This window comes from Ambystoma mexicanum, chromosome 4p, assembly GCF_040938575.1.
Source record: "Ambystoma mexicanum isolate Mex_15411 chromosome 4p, UKY_AmexF1_1, whole genome shotgun sequence".
Lineage (NCBI taxonomy): Eukaryota > Metazoa > Chordata > Amphibia > Caudata > Ambystomatidae > Ambystoma > Ambystoma mexicanum.
In genome coordinates this window covers 189,697,801-189,722,157 of record NC_090927.1, presented here as the reverse complement: position 1 = coordinate 189,722,157, position 24,357 = coordinate 189,697,801, and positions in this window count along the sequence as shown.

Genomic DNA, 24,357 nt, shown 5'->3' with positions numbered 1-24,357 from the left:
TGATTCAGAGGCTACTATATCAGTAGAGTGCACACATTGTTAGTGCCGCTCCTGGAATCACTCACAGAAGGGACCGGACTATCGTCTAGCGATTTGTGGCACCAGTTGACTTCCTTGTTAAACCCTATTCTGACAAAACCAGGTGCTATATGGTAAGTGAGCACTCTGTCCCATGCCGGGTGGTTTGATCGGGAGTGTCGCGAAAAGAAGTCAGAATTATTGTCAATCGTGAAATCGAAGGTGTATAGGAGTGTGAAGGAACTAAGATCAGCCAAAAGAGAATACAAAGTCCTACTGGTGGAAAAGAGGGTGATGTTCCGTAAAAAGAATTGGGAGGAGCTTCAATTAGTAACTAAAAGGAAAACCTCTTCTGCTTTTTGGAAGATGGCTTCAGTGCATACTAAGCGGCTGACTAGCTCAGCTCTGCATAATATCCCAGAGGAGATTTGGCTTTCACACTTCATCCAGCAAGCTCTATCAGGACTTTGGTGTTCAATTATGGACCAATATTGAACCCATGGGATGGGAGGCCCTGATGTCACACTACGTGTCGGGCATTTCCCTAGAGGAGGCGAAGGAAACAATTCTTTCGCTGAAGAATGGCAAAGCACCAGGGCTAGATGCAATACCAGAAGAGCTTTTTAGTACAGAGGTAGGAGTATGGGCCCTGTTCTACAGCATGTATTTTTAAATATTACGAGCCCTCTCCTTGTCCCAGAGTCATGACGAGGTGCTATTACAATCCCTGTTTTCAATAAAGGGGACAAGGGAGACCCTCAAAACTATACACTCATTTCCTTAATGAATGTAGCCTCAAAGACCTATGGGAACATTCTTTTAAAAAGGATGGAGGATTGGATGTCTTTAAATAATGTACTCTCAGATCTGCAGGCAGGATTTCGACCGGACATTGGTCCCGTGGATCACATTTCTAGGTTGTCTCTGCTTAGTGACAAATATATGAGACTTAGAAACCAACATCTTTTTTAGTATTCATTGACCTGCGAGCAGCCTTTGACCCAATCCCTAGATCAAGGCTATGGGTGTACCTTTCTCAATTGGGGGTTCCTGTTAACTTTTAAGTGGCCATTCGCAGTCTGCATGTATGCACCTATGCACGCGTGTGTACCTCATAGGTGAAGGACTATCCAAACCCTCCCCAGTATATAAGGGCGTAAAGCAAGGTGGCAGTGTTGCTCCCACTCTCTTCAGCTTATATATAAATGAGATAGCTGTTGAGATTGAACGATGCCACATGGTCTCCCCTATGTTGGAAGGGAGGAAAATGGCAATTCTCCTGTAATGCTGACGATACGGTCTTCATCAGCAAAACAAGAGCAGGCACCCAGAAGACATTAACTTTCTTCGACTCAGGCCCTTGAAATCAATCTATCTAAAACCAAGGTTATGCTCTGGTCAAAGAGACGTGGGAATGTTTTCCCTCCAGTCTCATTGGGGGCTGTTGAGCTCGAGTGGGTTGAATTATATGACTATTTGGGGGTTTGTCTTAATGAAAGCAGTTATTATGATCTTTTATTTATATCGCGCTCGTACACAAGTGTTTCAGAGCGCAAAATTGGGGGAAACATATTGAAAAGTCCCTACCCAATTATACTAGGCCAGGGGTGGCTGTGCTGGGCTTCATGCATTACTACATGGGAATGCAGTGCTTCCCGCTTTGGAGGTTTTGAGGGCCTGTGCTAATTCGTCTGCCCTCTATGGAGCGGTGATTTGGAGTCACTCTTATTTTGGGAGGATGGAAGAGGAAATGGTTATGTTGAAAGAGCTTGTTTCTCTCCCAAGGGGTGCCCCATCTCTTCCTCTTAAATTAGTGTTAGGGGTGGACGGAGTGGCCTTTGATGCCAAGCGGCTCCCCTTATTGTACTATTATAAACTGTGTACTTCATCTGTTTAGGAGAGCTGAGGTTGGATCTAACTGTCTAAGTGGGGCTATACTTAAAAGCATATGCATATCGATTAGGAGGCAAAGTATTGAATTATTGTATGCCCAGCATTGTTGTACATGAGAAATGTTTTTAAAAAAATGTTATTTGCATAATATAGTAAGTAATGACCCCCTTAGAATAATGCATGTACACGTATTTATATACTTTATGCTTTTCTAATTTGTAAGCTTGTAAATATTATTTTTTATAATATGATGTAGTGTATAAAAAGTAAGGCGGCCATGTGGTTGCTTGAAATAATGATGACAATTTTGGATTCATGAAAGTGAATGTACAATTCTAAAACAATGTTTTTGTTGTAATTGAAACAAAATAAAAGGATATTTTCTCAGTCATTAAAAATGTTCACTCAACACCATTTTACATTCTTTTCTTTTAATTGAGGACCAATGTAACATAGTGAATATAATTGTTATAGAGAGGCCAGAAGGAAAGAAGACAAAAACGGTGCCTTTGCAATGCTTTTTTGTCTTCGTGCATTTGTTTGTTAAATTCCAAAGTGGTGTTAATAAGAAATCAGGGAACAACTTCTTCTCTACACTGATCACTAATTCGTTTTATCTTTGGGATCTACGTGTGCTTGACTACAAAGCAAAGTGGTGACATTTTAGAACTTTAGCGGTATCCACGAGTGTAAGGGGGCAATGGGCCTCATTAGAAGTTTTCCGGTCCGGTAAGCTGCCGCACTGTTGTTACCCGACCGGCAAACTACGAGTTCTGCTTGCACCCGCGAGCAGACCTTGACGGGTGCACCGGCCCCCCCTTGCCATTGAGTCCAATGGGACTCAAATGGGAATGGGGAGTAATAATTACCGGCACCTGGCAGTGGGGATATACTGGGTCTGCCAGGGCTGTAATGCCCTGGTACGGCCCCATTGCCGGGTGCCAGTAAATTCATGACTCCGGCGGCAGTCGTCTCGGTACTTACCAACACGGCTACTGCCAGGGTCATAATGACCCCCAATGTCAAAGATGTCTTTTAAATCACACCAAGGTAACAAGCACTACAAAAGATAGCTGGGTGCTTTTACATTCAAAAGCGTTTAGGCTTTGAATGTGACGATCTGCTGCGCCTATTGTTCTGGGGGTCTCAATACACTCGTTGGAAGTCTCAGTCGACAGGGTGAGCTTTGACTGAGTGTGCATTCTGAACTCTCCCACTTTACAATGCATGCTGTGTGAGAGGCTGCCATCATTTCGTGGTAGGGCGACTGTACATTAATGTGGTACTCCTGGCAATTCAGCAAATCCGCTATAGTGATTCAGCAAGAAGTTATATTTCTTATAGGTCAGCAACACCTGCAATTTTCGGGACTGCTGAAATTGCCTTGATATCACATTAGCAGGATTTCTCCTCTAGCCACACCTCTTAAAGGAGCAGTACCAGCACTTCCGAGGGCTACTGCAATGGCAGCACATCACAACAAAAGAGCAGCCATAGCAGTTAACCCAATCAGGAATGGACTTACTGTCTGAACTCCCCTCTTGGGGGTTAAGGCGCACAGCACAGGGGCAGCGCTGTTTGTCTTGGAAGTAAAACAATGCAAAGCAACACAGGTTCAAATACTGGTCCGTGCTTACATGCTTAGAGACTGTTAAGGTGGTAATCGATTGATTCATTAATTACTCACCAGAGAGCGGCAAACTGTAGTGCTCTCCAACATGCACCTGTCCCCCTCTCCTACGCCTTTCAAGCAATAGAGACTCTTCTAGTCGTATGTGCATTGCCCTGTTTGCAAACCTCCTGACATGCCAGCTGGGACACTCAGAAGAGGTTGTAGAAACCCTCCAACACTTGCTGCTGATGTCCCTGAGTTTCCAAAAGAAGGGGAGATGTTTTTTTTATACATTTGAACAGTTGAGGGATAATGACACATTTGAATTGGTACACAGTGATTTTAATTAATTAAAAATAACGAAAACTTTAATAACAAATTAATAATAACAAAAAAATATCGAATTTTCTGTAAAAGGTATATATGGGGGGTTGAGTAAGGGATTGAAAGGGGTTGTGGTGCGATACATTTTCATTATTTTTTATTAGTTAAACATGTTTTCGTTATAATGTTATTCTTTGTTATCACATGGAAACATTTGGATTATGTTTTTCAATGGCAGAAGAATTATGAATATGCTTAGAAATTGTGAATTTTTGGAGTTAAACAGAAATATGATTTGAACACAGTGGGTATGATAACGACAGGATCTAATTATGTCATAAACGTGGAATTTGTGATAGGCTCTACAATGCACTTTCTTAGTACTAATGCAATTGTGTGTTGTCCTAACATGGGATCTTACAAAGTAAAAGATTGGACTAAATCATTTGACTGTATTAAATTTTAACATGTTATCATTGTGTCGGGTTATAATAGTTCAAGTCATGTATAAAAGATTTCCTCGAAAACTAAACTACACAGTACAACAGTACAGCTTTTATTTTCCACATTCGATAGTCTTTATAGTGGAAATTTCTCTTGTGTGAAAGGATGGTGAGCTAAAGACTCTGGTTGAGACTCAAACCCGGGATAAACGCCACTAGAGAGAAACTCCCAGAACCCCCTTACTTATGCATATTAAGTAGCTTTGGGTTTTCACCCTAAGTTACTAGGGTACTCCAGAAGTGGAACCCTTGCATACTGTTTTAAGAGAGGCACAGCTCCAGCTCACTGACGAAGCCCAACCAGGCCGAAACACATGTCAGGGGTTGCTGTTGGTACTCTTGTTCAGAAGAGAATTGCCTGGCATTTCGGTGCTGGACTGCCCTTGGGCAGGACAAAGACTGATATATAGTCGTAATTTCTCTTCTGTGAAAGGATGGTGAGCCAAAGATTCTGGTTGAGACTAAAACCCGGGATATAGGCCGGTAGAGAGAAACTCCCAGAACCCCCCTTACTTATGCATAGTCTTTATAGACACCAGTAAGGCTGGAACAGAGCCAGTCAAAAGTTAGGAATGCACTGTATGCCACTAAAAATGCCAAGACCTACAGCCCTCCCACCAGTACCTTAAAAATTATAGCTAAATTGGTTAATCAACCTTCTTCTGGGCGGTATGTTGATCTTAAAGTGGCAGGTTCTGATCCTGAGAAGATAGCTCGATGGGGTGATGCAAACGTTACCAAAAGTTGATGGCTGCAAGGTTTTGAACAAATCATAATTATAATTGTTCTTTTATAATTATAATTGTTCTTTTATAACGTGCTTAATACCAGAGATTGGTTTTGAAGCGTGGGATCAGGATTCAAGCCTGTGTTGCGCTGCGTTGTCTTGCTTCCAAGACAAAAGCTTTGACCCGGAACTAATCCGCCTCACCAACGGGCACAGCTCTGGGCAACCCTCCAGACCATCTTTTTTCAGCCTGCAAAGTCATTACAGAAGGGGAAAGACCATTTTGCAAATAGGCTTGGTGCACCCCAAAAGGGGCAGTCCAGCCCGAACTGCTAGGTCACATCCCTTCTGCACAAGACCACAAGCTTCTGCAGGCATGTTTCAGCCTTTTTGAGCATCTTCAGTTTAGTTTAGTTTATTTATTTATAAAGCGCAAACCCAGCCATTAGGCATCTGGGCACTATTCGTACATGTTACATGTATACAGGCAAACATAAGGCATAATCAAAACGTTATACAAATACAATATTTACAGTGTACATACAGAATATTTAGTTACATCAAGGAAATGACTAAGTCAGTCGACCCTAGTGAGGCTGAAGGAGAGGCAGTATCTGGATCTACATATATACAGTGTGTTCTTACATATGTATGCATCACTGGGGGGGGGGGTTGCTCCTGCAATCATATTTTTACCTTTTTGCAGAAGAGAAGGAATGCAGGTTCCTCTCTCTCAAGTGGGTGGGTAAAGCATTCCACTTTTTGGCCGCTAAGACTGGGAAACTAATCCCTCCTGCGCATTGTTGTTTTAAGCGTAGGATAGTGACACAATGTGATTGGGCTGCTCTGCTAGGTCTAGTGGTCGACGATCGGCTGATAGTACTAGAGAGGTAAATAGGTGCTTCGTTGGTCAAGCATTTATGTGTAAGGGACAGCGTTTTAAGGTCAATTCTTTGCTTAATGTTAAGCCAATTGATGGCTTGTCTGGCTGCAGTGATATGTTGATTCCTCGGAATGTTTGATGCTGCTCTGACGGCATTAGTTTGCATAACTTGAATTTTATTGAGGTTAAGTTGGGAAGTTCCAAGATATAATGCATTACAATAGTCTAGCTTAGATAATACTAGTTCTCTGGCTAATGTGAAACAGTTAGGTGTTGTGAGATAAGGGCGCAGGCTGTAATAAGCTTGCATGTATGAGCTGTGGATGATGTCAACGCATTGGTTTGTCGTTTTAGCGTGAGTGCAGAGTCCAAATAGATCCCTAATGTTTTCACTGCTTTAGCGACTTTGATTGAGTTACCATCGGTGTTATGTTGAAGGAGTTGAAAATTGTTCCTAGTTTGTTTAGTTTAGTTGAGGACCCTAGTAGAAGCAGCTCAGTCTTCTCATCATTTAGGCACAGTTCATGTGTCCCCACCCATGCTTGTATTATACTGTAGATATTGTTAAGGGTCTTACTGTCTATAATGTGGTCACCGGTGATAGGTACGTATCTGGGTGTCATCAACGTAGTTTGGTTATATGACTCCCAGATCATCTAGTCTATCAAATAGGGGCTTGGTGAACACATAACTTTCACATATAGAGAGTAGGGGACATGCGTGATCCCTGCGGTACCCCGCATGTAACTGGAGTAGGTAGGGCCAAAGCTGAAGGTGCCAAGACCCTCATAGATCTATTGTTGAGAAAGGACTTGATCCAAGGGTTGGCTTCGTCCGAGAACTAAGCCGCAGTTGAGAGGTGTTTGCATAGGATGTCATGGTTCACCAAATCGAATGCCGCTGAGAGGTCAAGGAGTAGAAGCAAGGCTAGTCCACCCTTGTCCTTCAGCGACTGAATTTGGGTCTTTGGGTCAATGAGCGCTGTTTCAGTCCCATGCCTGGGTCTGAAGCCCGATTGTCTTTGTCCTAGCAGATTGTTGGCTGCAAGGTGTCGCTGTATCTGAAGGTAGGCTGCCCTATCTAGGATTTTTAATAAGAAAGGGACAGTTGTGATCGGGCTGTAATTACATGGGTTGGTCGGGTCTAATGTTGTTTTTTTTAACAATGGGAGTACTCAACCGTCCTTTAAGTTGGTGGGTACTGTGTTGGATTTAAAGGAGACATTGATGACATCAGTGATGAAAGGGGCTAGCACTTTCATGGCTTCCTTGATGAGTGGGTCTGGGCAAGTGTCTCCTTGGCAATTAGAGGGTTTGAGTTTCAGCATAATGGTTTCAACCTGTTTGATAGAGAGGGGAGTGAAATGAAATTGCGTAAGGTCATTCCTGGTGGTTTTATGAGCCTCAAGGCTGGGGTCCAGATCGGTTAAGAGGCTTTTTTTGTTCTTTATTTTCTTCTGGAGTAAGGAAATGTTATTTTGTAATGCATTTTGTATATTTGTGCACCATTGGGTGTCTTTAATACAAATGTCAGGAGGCAGTGCTGGGGATTCCAGCTCTTTCAGGATATTGAATAATTCCTTTGTGCTAGACTTAACATTGGTAATACGTTAATTGAAATTGTCTTTTTTCGCTTGGTTAATTGCTAGCTTGTAGTTGACAGAGGCTGCAGTAAAGTTATCCTTATTGATGAGTGAGGGGTTGTTCTTCCAGAGTGATTCAGCAGTTCTTTTCATTTTTCTTAGATTTTTTAGGTGTGGAGTATACCAATTATTAAGATGTGCGTGGGGTTTGGATTTCCATAACTTGAGAGGTGCTATGGTATTGATCGCCTTGGACAGTGTCTTGTTGTACAGGTCAACTAAGATAGATGGGTCCGAATACGTTACAGTAGGGTGGGTGATAGGTTTCAGTAATGGAAGGAGGTTCTCTAAGGTTAGATTGCGCTTGTTTCTCATCATTGTGGCCGGTGCAAGGTTGGTTGGTGTCAGTGTCTCGACAGTTTTGATGGCGAATGAAATTAGGTGGGGGTCGGTCCAGGCACAGGGTGTATTGAACAGTATGTCAATATTGCAATTTAGGTCCGTTGGCCAATCTTGCATTCTTCCTTTTGTATGGGTTGGATTAAGTATTCTGTGTGTATAACCCGGTTCTGTGATAGTATCCTTAAGGGCATCAACTTTAGGCTCTTGAGGATCTAGGAGGCCTAGGTTGAAATCACCCAAGATAATGGGCCTCATTATAAGTGAGACGGTAAGGGGTTAACGGCCCTATGGGGGCTGAAGTGGGAATGGGGAAGGTCCGGGCCCGGGTTCCTGGAGGGAGGAAATACCGGGCCCTCCGAACTCGGAATGGCCCGGTAATTCCCCATTCTGGGAACCCCGCCCCGATTCTAGCAGCAGCCATGCCGCCAATATCGGCATGGCTGCCGCCAAAATTGTAATGAGACCCAATGACTTGGGAATTACTTTTCGTGTTGGTTGATAGTAAGTTTGCAATATCGTTTTCGAAGGACGATGTTGGGCCAAGTAGTCGGTAGATCAGATGGATCGTGATGGTAGTTGTAGGAGATGTGGACAATTTAACAGAGAGTAATTCTTCTGATGGCATGTGTTGGTTATTGGTCATTCTTAGACCAAGGGCCGTTTTGTATATAAAGGCTGTGCCGCCTCATTTGGTATTGTTGGTATTGTTACCCTCTCTGTCTGCTCGGATGATTGAGTAGTTATCCAGGATAGCTAATGTTAGAGAGGGGCCTGATGCTGCGTGAAGCCATGTCTCTGTGATGGCAATGAAGTCCAGGTCATGGAGCGTGATGAAGTCTGCGATGTCAAGTGCATGTGCAGGTAGTGATCTAGCGTTGATGAGGCCAGCTTTGATGGTAGGAGTGGGGATGTTTGGTTTGCCCGTGTGTAGACTATTCTTAGTTTTCAGGGGTGTGGAGAATGAGTTAGTTGTGGCTGTGGGTTCTGATCTGGGATGGTTGTTGCTGGTTGGGGTGTGAGGTTGTGTGAGGTGGCATCCGAGCCTGTGATTTCGGAGAGGTAGTGGGCAAGGAGAGGAGTGCGTTCTGGTGAGTGTGCTAGGCTGCTGTGGTTTTGTCTGGGAGATGCATGTGGGAATACTCATGTGTTCTTGTGTTGGCGTAGCAAAGTGGGACGTCAAGGGACGGTCCTGAGTTAGTTGTTTAGTGAAGGAGTTAGATAGAGATAGCCTTAGAGGATCTTTCTGTTCAGGGTACAGGCCTGTTTGTAGGAAGGTCAACGATGGTATGAGAGCTGAGGCCCGCAGTGTAGTTGACATAGTGATGCAGGTAATGGAAATCCTAGGAGGATTACTAGGAGTGTTCATGGTTAATGGGAGGTTGTGGACAAAGGTAGCTACTGGTAGAGTTAGGTCACAATAGATTATGCAATTTTGGATGTATGCTAATGCATGGAGTGGTTGCGGCATGTTTTTTTTGTGCTATTGTCCAAGTGCACTTGGGTTAGTGGGGTAATATTCTCCACGCTGATGTGGTAGTCTGGCTTTCAGATAGCAGGGAGTGTGTTTTGCACGATTCTCATATCGGACAAGGGATAGTACCTATCAGAAGTTACGCTTTCACAGTAGGATGACCTAGTGCAGGTCACAAATAGTAACAGCCATGTATACGGCTCTATTGCTTGGCTTAGGCAGATCAGGTTCTAGTGTGGATCAGTTATGGTTACACAGTATGCAGTCTAGATAGGTAGTCTGTTGAAATGCAGTGTCAGATACAAGATATGAGCAGTGTAGGCAGGTCTAGGTCATTATGCAAAATGAAGCAATAGGAACATTAAAGCTTAATATGTATACCATGCAGATTCAGGTATTGGTCGGTGAGGCAGTTATGATCAAAAATGCAAAGGTCAAGAATGCAAGGTAGATACAAAGGAGATGGGTACAAATTCGAATAGGAAGAATTAACAGTGATAAAGGGCCTAGTATTATCATATGCATAACACGCATAATGTATAAGTAACAGGCATTGCAGTTAGGAATCAATGGGTATGGTTAAGTGAATAACCGGTATTGGTGGTTGAGCGGAATCAACATTAGGGATTCATGATATGTGCCTTAGTAAGTACAGGGTTCTGGTACAGAGAGTAGGCAGATATCGCGGTGGACTGGAAATGCTAACATACTCTTGTTGATCAGCCGGTTGAGTGCTTTGCTAGTTTGAATAGATACCAGATTACTATGCCTAAATGGACATATGCGTGAAGAGTTGCATGTTTTGTTTACAGAAGAAGTCGGATAAGGTTTATATTTGTAAATAATAAGATCCGCGAGATACACACGGAAGGCTACCGGAGCTGGTTCAGTGATGGCGCGTGGGCGGGTTAAATCAGGTGATCACAATAGAAGCTCGCGGGTAATAACGAAACGTTAGCCAAGATTACGATACTCTTTAGACATATATATGTTGGTTCGGTCAGCGAGGGGCTTACAGTAAGCCACTTATAGGGCAGGGCGTTAAAGCACAAGGCTTACAAATTAGGTAGTAAAGCAGGATACAATAGTCTCACCGGGCCTTTACAGGTAGTGCAGTCGGATCCGGGTGTGGTTGATGGCGGACGTCAACCATACAGTGTCTTGGGTGCAGTTTGTAAGCCAGTTTGAAAGGCACAGTTCAGGCAAGACTGGAGGTGAAGATGGAACGGGAGTGACTCGCTCTGAGCTCGGTCAGCTCAGTCAGGAGCCTTGTTCTCCTGCCTTTGTCGTTTGTCGGCTGGTGCCTGTCGGTGGCGCAGGATTGGATAAAAAGGCAAAGGGCTGGCCAATCCGTGCCTAGAAACCCTTTCCTGGTCAGATGTGTCGATTACAGAGTGGCGGCCATCTTGGAGGCATCAGCACCTCGTGGTATATATTGATAAAAACATTGATTCTCCTACAAAATGGCAAAAAGCTGAATATAACGCTCTGATGGAGCGGACTGGTGTAACCCAATAATGTTATAGGCAATTTAGAAGTGGATTCCTTCCGTGCTCGTCTCGTGAGGAGTAGCTTCGGTCTCTAGGACCAGCGGACTCAAGATCCACGTCTGGGTATACCCATCCCACTCTCGCACTCGGGGTGACTAAAGCAAAACCAAAGGCTGATGGCTGGAAGGTTTTGAACAAATCATAACCATGGGCACAGCTCTGGGCAACCATCCAGGCCACAGTGTTTGAGCCTGCCAAGCCATTACAGAAGGGGAAAGACCATATACAAATCAGGCTTGGTCCCACCCCAGAATGGGCAGTCCAGCCTGAACGCTAGGTCACATCCCTTCTGCATGAGAACACAAGCATCCCCAAACATGTTTCGGCCTTGTTGGGTGTCTTCAGTGAGGAGTAGCTTGTGTCTGTAGGCCCAGAAGGCTCGGGAACCATGTCAGGGCTTGTCAGGGCATGGCAGGGTGACTGAAGCAAAACGGTTGATGGCTGGATGGTTTTGAACAAATCATAACCACAGGCACAGCTCTCAGCAGCCCTCCAGACCATCGTTTTTCAGCCTGCCAAGCCATTACTATTAAAGAATGGGAAAGACCATATGCAAATCAGGCTTCGTCCCACTCCAACAGGGGCAGTCCAGTCCGAATTGCTAGGTCACATCCCTTCAGACATGTTTCAACCTTGTTGGTAGTCTTCAGGGAGGAAGAAACGATGGTCTGGAGGGTTGCCCAGAGCAATTGCCAGAGGTTTCCGATTAATTCTAAACCTTACAACCATCACCTCTTTGTTTTGCTTTGTCACCCTTAGTGGGACGGATATGCCCAGAAGTAGGTCCTGTGCCTGCTGGGCCTAGACACCCAAGCTACTCCTCACTGATGATGCTGAAACATGTCTGAGGATGCTTGTGGTCTTGTGCAGAAGGGATGTGACCTAGCAGTTCGGGCTGGACAGCCACTTGGGGTGGTACCAAGCCTGATTTGCATATGGTCTTTCTTCTTTCTGTAATGGCTTGGCAGGCAAAGAACAATGGTCTGGACGGTTGCCTAGAGCAATGCCAGAGGTTTTTGATTAATTCTAAACCATCTAGCGATCACCTCTTTGTTTTGCTTTGTGATGTAAGTGTTGCAAAAAATGTGTTTAACCTACAGGTCACAGGTTAGAGTCCAATTGGGCTAACATAGCCTCCCACTTCTCAGTAGCGCCCCAATTCATTCAGTGAGACAGCGACAATGCCTATGGGCAGGGCTGCTTTAACTTTAATAGAACTATGGGCTGGTTTGTTTTAAACAGCACTCGGTGTTGCCTCGCCTCACATCCGCTCAAAGCACTGCAGTGCAACCCAAAGAGTGAGTGAGTGAGTGACTACATTTGCATGGTGTGCTGAATATGGAATGGACCTTGCAAAGGCGCAGCCATCATCCAACTCACGAGACAAGTCGAAATGACATGACTGTGGGCAACCATAAGAGGGCAAACGGATATCGAATGTATGATCTGAGCATGAGCAGTGCGCATGCGTGTGTGTGTCTGCGAGAGATCTAGAGAGTGCTGCCACTTCTCAGCAGGGCTGCTACCTTTAATCAGGGAATGTAATTTAGTTTTTATTTCTGTTATGGAGCCCTCAACATTGCCCAAAGGGCTCTTAGGAGGGCAGCAACGGGAGTACTTTTAATGGGGCAACACCTGCACTGCCCAGCGGGGCTGTTGTACTTTTAACATGGCAGTGTAGCACTTCTCAGAGGAGCTGCTGTGTAAGCCGAGCACTTCGCGTAAAGGCTCTTATAATTTAAAGGGACAGACAGTGCTGCATTTTCAGCAATGCTGACAGACCTCTGGGGGGACTGGATGTCACTTGTCAGAATGGCTGCTACACTGTCAGTGCTCGCACCCCTCAGTGGGGCCGATGCACATGCGATAAAACAGTATGGCATTGTTCAACAGGGTATATATCAAGTTTAACAGGGCAGTCCTGGGCCTTCTTGGTGGTGTGCCTGTTGCTGTGCGTTCAATAAGGCACTAGCATAGTGTCAGGGTTACAATAATTATTGTAAGCAGTATGGGGACATCCAGCATGTCTTCTACACTTTAAGTGTAAAACATATCTGGACTTCTCAGTAGGCATCCTTTTTTCAGTAATACAGAACCATGCTTATTTTTATTCCCAGAAAAGAGGCCCAAGTTTGAATGGACATGAAGGCTGCGCTTCCTTCAGGTGCGTGTAAGAAAGTGTCACGCACACTGGTAGGTTGCACGCACAGCACATTTACCAACCTGACACTTGCCTGGCACCGTCCCATCCTCAGCAGCACTCTTTCAAAAATATTCTGTATGTTACAGCACTAAGCCAGGTGCTTCCCTTTTGTTGTCATCTATCTGTGCATAGAATAGAAAATACATGGTTTCCCCCGCTCTATGCTGGAAAAACATCACAACCTGATATTCCTATTGGCATGGGATATCGATAGGCTGATATGTGGTCTCCCTGCCCCCCAGAGACATACCTTACTACCCACCAGCACTAGATAAGGAAAGGGTGCAGGATAAACTCAATTACAATGTTCTATGACCTATGGGCGATTACTTCCTATCATGGACAGCACTAAGCCTTTCTCCATCTGCTCTAAAGCATAAAATGTTCCTCAGACAGATAACACACTCTCCTGAAACACCGCACTGCTCCTCACTACCCGAGGAATCAAGGCTGTCTGCATGTAACACATCAGTTTGTAATGTTCCTGTCCTGTGGCATGCCCAGAGATGAATGGTAGGGTTGGGTGTCATATGTTAATATATGTTTGACTTTTAAACAAGCTTGTTTACAAGCATTGTAAACTGCTTTTATTGTGTCAATTAGCAAGGATGAGCTACCCAGGGAATGTGTTCATTTATTCCTTAGGCAATGGTTCTTGGATGTGTACTTTACACCAAATTAACTGCTAATTACAAATAACTCAAATGGTCTATAACTAGTAACTGAACTAGGCCATGTGGTTATGTCCTGTGCTTGCTTTGCAATTCCCATTTCCCCTGAAAGCTCAACATGATATAAACCATAATATTCTTCTCTCCCACCTGACAGAAACCTCCATCTGGCCCCTTCGCTCGCTTACCTTTTAAGCATTCCTCTCTCATAGGCCAGCAGACAGAGAGAGAGATGGCCTTGCTTAGCTGTCAAAGAAGACCCATCACAGAACACCTCCCTTTCCTGCAGGGTTGCACACGTATAGGGAGTTCCTAATAGACTCCTCCTTCCACCCACCCTTGTAGCACGCACATCCTGCGTCTACAAATTGAGAGGCCCCGTCACCAGCACCCATCCCCTGTTTCCAAGAAGCAGACATTGTTCTGCATATCCCAGCCATTGTGAGGGTACACATGTTATTTTCCACATCATCATTGGGTGTGCGCTTTCTGGAATTGTAAAACAACTGTGTGTGCCGTGTGCCAATGCAAAACTATTCAGAGTACTGTGGCGGGTTAGAGGAAGGACAGAGGCGAGTGTCTACAATTTGAGCAGCTTTTATTATAAGAAATTAAAAGATATAACTCCCAACTATACCTAAGCTGTGGGTTTTCCCTACCCAACACAACTAACTAGGGTGTTCGTCAGTCATCGTTGAGTCTCAAAGGAAGTACAGTCCTCTGTCCAAATCTAGTCTCCTCTGTTTCTACCACTAGTCACAAAAGAACCAATGCACAGGAGAATGACTCCCTTCCCCTGTGTGCTGCTTTTCAGCAACGTCACTTCAGTAGTTGATACTTAAATAGTTCTTACAAACTACTTTGACATGTTCATATTGTTCTGAAATAGGATTCTTCAACTTTTCCAATGTATCCTTGACACCTTGTTTTTCCTTTCTGGAGTTCTTTCTCTCGACCTAATCTCTTTTTTGTTCTTTCTTGACACAATGTCCACTCCCTTTCCTAGGTGGGACAGTTAACCACACTTTCAACAGGTTCCTCACTTTCTTTTACACTCTCCCTTATTAAGGATCCAGGAATTATCCTCACTTGGTTTCCACTCTTCAATACTACTGGGACGAGTATGATTGTACCAGTAATGATTCACACTTAACTTCTTCTAATCATGATTACTGGGACGAGTATGATTGTGCCAGTAATAATCCACGCTTGACTTCCTTGCTTCACAGTTGCTGGAATGAGTATGATTGCACCAGTAATGATTCACACATAACTTCCTCTCTTCATTATTACTGGGACAAGTATGATTCAAATACTCATTTTGTTTGTTGTCCTTCCTGTATCTCCGGCTGTCCCTGTTACCTCCTTGCCATGCGGTTAGCGTTACCTGGGCCTCTGTGCAGGGTGGGAAACTCTTCTCTCTCGGTCAGTTTGCCTTCTGGTCTTTCTCTGGTTTGCTCTCCCCCTCTGAATCCGATCCGCAATGGCAGAGGTTCTGTGGTCTTGGCGTCGTTACAGGACTACACAATCCACCGCTCGGTCACGCCACCACTCACAATCTGCTTTCTTCTATGGGGTTCCTTTTCCCCAACGTTTCCTGCTTGCAGCTCGCCTCTTGGTCGCTCTCATCATCAGCTGTCTACCAGGTGGATATGCAGGATTTCCCTGTTTCTGTCACCACCCTCAACAGAGCTGATTGGAATCTCTCCGGCTTCTCTCTCTCCGATGCTGCTTTGAAACTCCCGGGTTTCTCGACAGGACAGGGCTCCTCCTTTTTTATGATGCATAGCTGGGCCTTCCCTAGCAGAGTATCACAGTCATTTTTATCTTTCATTCAAATGTTCTGTATCATTCAATCACTCTTCTTCTTCACAGAATTAACAGTTGCTGATGCTTGAGTGTTCTGTATTACTCGATCTTTCTTCTTCTTCCCAGTATTATCAGAATAGATTTCTTCATAATTACCAGGCTCACAGGAACCCCCAGGACTAATGGAAGCCATGGACACAGCAGGTAATTGGTATGCTTGTGTGTGCGTTTCTGTTGGTGCTTGTGTGTGTGAGAGGAGTGGGGGGGTAGTGAAGGGAACGGTGGGGCGAAAGCAAAGGGGACCCCAGGGGAGGTGAAACCCCCTCGAATTAAAGATATAAGGGGGATAGGTGGGCAAAGAGGTCGGCAGGTGAAAAAAAACGACATTTCTGAATATTGAGGGCCACACCAACATCAGCTATTTTTGTGTGCAACCATCAATATTTGGATATTTCACATAGAACCCCCTTAGCACATGCTCAACACTGAGCGCACATGAAGGGTGCATAAGGGACTGCCTCCACTACACCGTGCCCTACACAGAAATCCTCCCAAGTCCTCCTGCATTTGCAACCCTTTTATCATGGACATAGGGAAGAGGCATTGCTAGTTTTCTGACGCTTTTTGTCTCCCGCACAATGATCCGTGGCAGGATCTTCACACACACCCCACACTACATTGGTGCTGTTTGTTTGCCTTTGCAACATTCAGTTTTGTTCAGTCGTGAATGCACTCAGTAACACATGGCGACAATCCTCTAGATACCTACAAGGTTTGCGAGGTATTATAATAATAATTAGTACCTGGCGAGGGCGCAATCAGAATGAAGCAACCATTCTGATTGGCCCTCGCCGAGGCATTAGCCAGCTGGGAATCCCTCGGCTGGGATTCCACGGCCATTGTACCCGGCGGGGGGGGGGGCATGGCAGCCAATCAGCCAATGAGGAGGCTCGAAGCAGAGTCATCCCCACTCCGAGCCTCCTCACGGCTGAGAGGCTTACTCAGGTAAGGCTTTTTTTGTTTGTTTTCCCTTGCCCTTTCCTCCCTCCTCCCTGCCCTCCCCATCCCACTTACCTGCTTGCTCCTTTGTCCCCGGTGGGGGATGATGGCAGCCTTCAGCCGTGTGGAGGCTCGGAGTGGGGCCATCCCTGCTTCCGCACCTCCACACAACTGGAGGCTTCCATCGTCCCCTGCCGGTGACGCAGGTACTTTTTTTTGTTCTTTTTTTTTTCCCTTCCCTCCCTTCCTCTCTCCCAACCCCACTTACCTTCATTTTTTTCAAGGAGCGGACGTGCTGGGAACACTTCTGTTTCCAGCGCGTCCGCTCCCGATTGTTGCCATGGAAAGGGAAAACAGACCCTGTTTTCCCTTTCCTGGTGGGCATTTTCTTGGTTGTTTTTTTTTCTGTTCAGAAATGTTTTCGGACAGAAACAATTCTTTTAGTGCCCTGGTCATGCAAATCTTGCAGGCCGGGGTACTAAAAGCAATATGACCCTCGCGGCGGGGGCATTACTGACTCAGGTAATGCCCCCGCCGTTCGGGTCGATATTGCTTAATTATTATTATTAGGCAGTGATAGAAGTGTACCAAAAGAGTAGTGGAACTGTGACTCCGGCGGGGGACAGAGTAGGAAGGAAAGGAGCAACGTGCAACACATTTTTCAAGGGTTGCAGTTGTGCTGGTTAATTGAGTTGAAACAGATTTCAGTTTAGCTGTAACTGATATCCAGTGGTAAAGTGGAGAAGTGTGCTTTATCTTCATAAAGAACAGTTCCAGAATGGTGAAAATGGTTGTAAAAAGTAATGGAGCTGTTAACAGTAAAAAATAAAAGTGGTGGAACTCTGCTCCCGACCGTTGCTGCTCACTTCAACCACTATTATTAGGGTATTTATTGAGTGTGGACCCAACTTCAATAAGCAATGGATCGCTTTGCAAGTCATAGGGGGAAGTACACAGTGAGGGAAGCAGAACGCAAGACATCAATACAAGGGAGTATGGAGCTAACAAGGGGCCAGAGAGAGGGGCAGGACGGGCAATTAAGCTGAATGGAATCTACAAGCAACCAGGGGAGGAAACAGGGTGGAGAAGATCGTCCAGTCTCCGGTTAAGTGGGAAGTGGAGCGGGTGTGGATCTAGGTGTTAAGTAGGAGCATTCCTTATCCAAAGAGCCATTAAGTGAGAACCCGAGTGTGACCAACCCAACCTCTCGTCCCCTCTCAAGACACTGGTTCCTCTGACGGCTATGTTTGCCACCACCAAGGCCTGGCGGAGGCCATGTCTTCTTGCTTTTGGCCTCTGTTGAAACCATTTATAAAGAATCACCCGCTATATGCCGGCGGTGTAAATGCTCAATGTGCCATTCATCCATACAGGAGAGTAACGGGAATGAGTGCTGATGGCTGGGTGAGAAAGGGTATAGCAGCTAGAGGTGGAGTGCCTCCCTGTAAAAAACCAAAACACATCACTATCACGGTCAAACCTTGTGCAGCTCGCATTAGAAAAGCATCATAATCACATATGTCGGAATTGGCAAGTAATCCGTGCACAGCCGGCGCAATCTCTCATTGTACTGGGCCCCACACCGATTACAAACAACTTTTAACCTTTTAACTGCCATGGGTTTTCCCCCCAGTGCCAAGGCCTTTTTTGGTGATTTCAGTATTTCACCATGCAAAGCCTTCTAACATTTTCTCCTTCATTAACCCCTTAAGTGCCAAGGACGAGATATCTCGTCCTTGGCACTTAAAGGGTTTAGGTATCAGTAGGCATACCGTGTGCCTCTTCCCCACCGAGCCGCGAGGTACCCAGTGATTCACCATCTTAGTGCCCCAGAGCTGAGTTGCACTGTGAGCCTGAAGAGGATCAAGAGCAGGCAACTAACACTATTTGTCTAGTCTTCACACAATGTATAGTGCCCAAAACCTGCATTCTGCTGCCACAGCATGAAACTCCCTATTGCGTGTCTTACTTTAAGGAAGTAGTGTCATTGGCGCATCTTTGTAGCTAATGTGTTGGAAAACAACGGTGCCTGCACAAAGGCGGTGGCTAAACTCATGGCAGTGAGCCCACCCGTGTATAAAGCGGTCATGACATCCACCATCAGCTAAGCCAAGAGTCTGTCAGTATTCTAATACTTTTTTTATAAAGATGTCAAAATTTGAAAGAACCATGGCAAAAGGTTTATAAGGCGGGAGAACCTGCTTACTGAGGGTTCACCTCAATGCTGCGATGAGGCAGGTGTCAGCTCTATGGGGTGAGATGGATCAGTATTCTCACCTTGTATTCCACCTGTTACAAGAGGCCCAGTAAGAATGCAGAATAGTGTTATAAGTGATTTGTTACTGAGACATGTACTCAGGCGCATATCCTATTACCAATTATTATGTGAAAATATTCTCTGTCCATATGTTTTATAGTAAATCTAGTCAAATTGTGATCTGATGTGGTCCTATACTCTCTATTATTTATTATACATAAAACATTTCACTGTCGTAGTTCCATGACTGCCATATTCACAAAGGCCAACACGTGTTTCGACCAATCAGTCTTTTATTGGCTGATTCTGGGAAATATAATACAATAGTCCTGGTGTTACCTTCACCATACACATCAAGAAAGGACACGGGGGTTGGAACAAACGTCTTCACTTTATTAGTCTCTTGGGATAGGAAGGCGACACAGAGCACCACAGGTTCGATCCCTGGGTCCGCGCTTAGAAACCTCTGGGTATTAAGTGTGTTATAAATAACCTATCGTATCATATCATTAAATCTATCTACGTACTGACTTCTTAACTCCTCCTCTTCCTTTCTCCTCTCCTTCCAGCAAAGCTCATGTCTCTCCCTTAAAGGGGCAGAGACCTATAACATCATGCCTAAACAAATGTTCAAAGGTTCCGGCTTAACATTCCTCAACCAGACGGGTGGGTCTCTTGATCATGTGCTGGGGTTGTGTGCTGCTACTGCCGTGTCCTGCCCCTCCTGGTGCCTCGAGTGTCTCCGGCACCCAGTGGCAGACCTCTTCTGGGGGAGTCCACGGGTCATCTTGCAGCTTCCTTGGTTCGGGATCAGGTTCAGGAGGGGGTAATTCGCATCCTTTCTTTTGATGAGATGCTTGAACTGCAAACTGTTTTTCACGACTTCACGGTCTGTGTTTTGGCGGTCACCATGGTTGCTTTGATGGCGACAACGTTCAGTGGCTTCTGCGCATATCTTGCATCAGTCTTTTGTGTCATGGCTTGTTGGACGAGGACCTTGTGTCCCACTTGGAAGTCTTTGGGCACTTCACTCCTTCTCATGTCTGAGTCCACCTTTGCCCGTTCTTTCCTTTCAGTGTCCCTTCTTATGACTTCTGCGTCCCCTTTTTCTTGGGCATTGGGATGTCTCACGGCGCGGGTGTGTACCTCATACCGTATCATCCGTCTTGTCGGTGGCTTCATGTGGCGTGTTACGATATTCTCATAGTAACCTGCATAGTGCTTGATGTGGCTTGGTGCTTTGTATGTGGGCTCTTCGGATTGTCTTCTTGATGGAAGCCATGAATTGTTCAGCCATTCCATTGGCTTGTAGCCATCTGGGGGTAATCCTTTGGTGCGTGAACCCCATGTGTTTTGCGAAAGCTGCAGATTTGTGGCTGTTGAATGGGTGCCAATTATCCGATTTGATGGACCTAGGGATGCCCCACTCACTGAGTACTTCGTTGAACTTTGCAGCCACTTTGGAATATGCTGTTGTTGTCATTTTCTTGACAATGGGGAATCTTGAATATTCATCGATGAACAGAAGGTATTCACCTGACTCCATCGGCCAATAGAAGTCGACCGCTACTCTGTCCCATGGCCGGTCTGGGATTTGCGTCGGCTGTAGTGGGATGGGGGCTTACGCTCTTGTTGTACACTGGCATGCCAGGCAATTCTTGACCCAGCTGTCTACCAGTGAGTCCATGAAGGGGAACCATACGTGGCACTGCAGCTGCCTTTTCGTGTTGTCTGCTCCTTGGTGCCCTTCATGTGCCGTTTTAATGACCTCTGCTCTGAGCGTAGCAGGGATAATGATAATAATAATTTAGCATCTATATAGCGCTATAAACCAGTGTGTTTTGCTCATTTATCAACCTCGGAAAGATGAAAGGCTGAGTTTGGCCATACCTGGATTCGAATCTGCGTCAGCAGGCTCTGCACAGATGTCAAAGCGAGCGCTCTATTTGCTGTGCTATCGGACGGACTATATGATCAGTCACTACTGTCTCAAGTGATATCGCTGGAGGGTGCGTTTGCAGCCACGTAGTTGATGTATTCTGTGTCTCCCTCCCAGCTGATCGGCGTACCTGCTGGATGGCGAGATAGTCAGCCGGATTTTGATCCCCACCTGGCCTGTGAATGATGTTTTAGTCATACGCATGCAATCTGATGCTCCATCCCTCTATCCTGGGCGGCATCTTCGTGTGTGGATTTCCAAAGATGGATAGTAGTGCCTGATGGTCCGTGATGAGCGTGAATCTCTTCCCAATTATGAAGTTGTGGAAATAATCACAGGCCCAGACTGCCGCCTGGCTCTCCTTTTCAGCTTGCGAGTACGCAGACTCAGGGGCTGACAAGGCTCTGCTCGCGTATGCGACGATGTGTCTGGGGTGTGTTTCGGTCCTGCTCGTCTGCGCCAGGATGGCCCCACATCCTCCAGGGCTTGCATCAACTATGATTTCTGTGTGCCAGTTGGGGTCGAAATACGCGAGGTGTCAATCCTCTGCCAGGGCCTTTTTGATTAGCTTGAATGCCTCCTGGCAATCTGCGGACCAGACGAATGCAGACTCTTTTTGCAGTATTCTTCGTATCGGTTCAGTGAGGGATGTAGTGTGCACAGTAGACGGCCATCCCCAGGAATGTTCGGACATCTGCTACTTACGTTGATTCCCGTAGGTTGGTGATGGTACTCACTTTGTCAGGGTTAAGGTGTCATGCCATCGGCAGAGAAAATGTGACCAAAAAATGTCGTTTTCTACTTGCTGAAACGACACATTTCAATGTTGAGTGTCAAGCCGGCCTTCTGTATTGCTGTGCATGTTGCTAGCAGGGCTGCGTCGTGGTCGTCTCATGATGTACCAAATACAGGTATATCATCGCTGTAATTCAGCACGCATTTGATGTGTCTGATCACCTGTCTTATGGCCTCCTGGAAAATCTCAGCCACAGAGGAGATGCCGAAATGGAGGCGTCTGTACCGAAAGAGACCTTTGTGTGTGGCAAATGTGGTGATGCACCTCGATTCAGGGTACAGTTTCAGCTGGAGGTACCCTTGAATTAGGTCGAGTTTGGAAAACATCACAGACTTGTTAAGCTGGACGATCATGTCGTCTATGCACGGGCCAGGGTGGCGCTCCCTTTGTATAGCAGGGTTCGCCATCCGCATGTCTACACACAACCTCATTCATCCACTTTCCTTGGGCACGATAACCAGAGGGGACACCCATGGGGTGGGGCTCATCGCTGGCTCAATGATACCATCGCTAAGTAGTTGATTGACTTCTTTTGAGACATCCTCTTCCAAATGAAATCCCACCCTTCTGGGGTGTTGGGGAACAGGTCGGACGGACTCATCTATGTGTAATTTAACAGAAGCCCCTTTCAGTTTGCAAGTCCTATGCATAAGTGTGTGAATTTCACCAGGGTCGTCTCCTTCGTGATGAAGTTTGGCCATGTGGAGGCGTTGTTGATCGTGTACACTCTCTCTTTCCTGTCACTTGTCAGTGCGGCCGATTGAATCCCCACCCCTTGACGAAAGTGCATATATCGATGAGACCTAGGCAGGATGCTGTATGGTAGCTGAGAAGGCAGCGCCCTTTTTTCGGACTCAGGATGACATGGATGGTGGTGGCCACCGTTGTGTATAAATTGTCGCTTGAAGTGTCCAATGGAGTGTTCAGAATGCAGTCAATATCAGTAGTTATTGTCTGCACTCTAAGCATTCTGATTGGCCTGAGAGGAGGTTAGTAAAGATTTTAATGTGCTGAAAGCAGTTAATTGGACTCCACAGGTGATGCGCCCTTAAGAAGTTGAACATACCTCTGTCATAAATTGTTCGGTCATGTCCAGTGTGCATTAAGAGTATTTTGTGAGTGACCCGGGTATGTGAAGTAATCTACAAACCTGTGCCTCTATGTAACCAAGATAGAAAATAACCCAAGAAGGAAAGCTGTACATGTTGTTGGGTTAAGGAGTCTGTGATCTGTGTTATGCTAAACCAAATGGTGTTTTCAATTTGTATGAAAAAGTGAATTGTTTGCAAAGAAAAGCATTTGAGCCACGGAGTGAAGTGGCGCGACTTGTGATTTTGTATAAATACAAATTTTCTTATTCATTAATAATGATATATTCTTTCCACACACCGGCCTGATTCTTGGCTTATCTGTGGCACGGGTGAGGGATCTACGTGGTATGATATGGTTCATAGACAGGACTAGATTGAATTATGTAAACAGGTATATTGGTGTGGAGCTTTTGATTGGGTGGGGAGAACAAAATCCCTGCATTAATTGTTGCCCTATAAATATACCCCACATACCTCCCTGGAAGTCCTGCTTACTGAAAAGTCCCCCCTTCATTAATACTGTGCAATGCATCTATTTTCCTCTATTATTTCCATCGTTAGTGGAAAAATAAACTTCCAAGTGGCAAAAGTGGGGAGGTGGGTGCTTGCAATAAATTTGGAAGAAGCTTTAGCCTGTAAAACATCCACTGACAAAGCCTACAGTTTTGACCATGTTTGTTTCTGACCATCCTACCTATTGCTATGAACACTTCCTTCTAGGCTTATTGCCTATGCTTCCTTCCCACTGTTCCGCTCCTTCTTCTTGCTCTACCTTTTCTTCCCTTCTTAATGATTTTGCCCTGCTCTCGTCTGATCAGGCTGCCTTCTCTGTTCTTTCTACTTTGCTCTCTACTTTTTAGTACAACGGAAAGGTGAAATATTTGGAAGAATTGTGCTATTGATAATAGTATGAACTTGGGGATCATATACTACATATGGAAAGATTTTATTTTGGCTATGAGGCCATCCCAGATTTTCCAGTTCACAGTAATGGCAGACATTCAAAATGGTGCCCTCAGTAAATTGTTAATCTGTTCTTTCGTATGTTATTTGATGCCGTTACTTCCATCTTAAATGTGATTTTCCGTGAGCTTATGTTATAAATGTGTGCACAACATCCAATATTTCATAAAAATGCATACAGAAAAAAAGTGTGAGAACAATTTGTAGTGTAATATTATAATGTATTTGTTCACAGATGGAGGAGTTTGTATGACAAGTTAAGAACAAAACGCAGATAAATATGGAGAAAGTACATAAGATGATGAATCCGTTCAAGCCTGATACTTCTAGACAAATCACAGAAACAGAGTGGAACAAGAGTTTCATCTGCCAAGAAGACAACTCAGAGATTCTTCGCTGTCCAGCAGAGACTGAACAAAATACAAAGGGAGCTAATTATAACAGAATATCTGATCTGCTTCAGGAGGTTTAGTAGTGTTGGGTGTTTACCAAGGACAATTTATCTGTGGCATCTGGATGAAAGTGGAGGTATCGAGGCAACATTGGTACGATCTAAAGCTCGGTTTCATGAATAATGTAGATTGCCGTTCAATAAAACAAAACTGCAAAGAGCAGAAAAAAGGAAGATATCACCAACGGATTAATGCTGATAGTTCGACAAAAC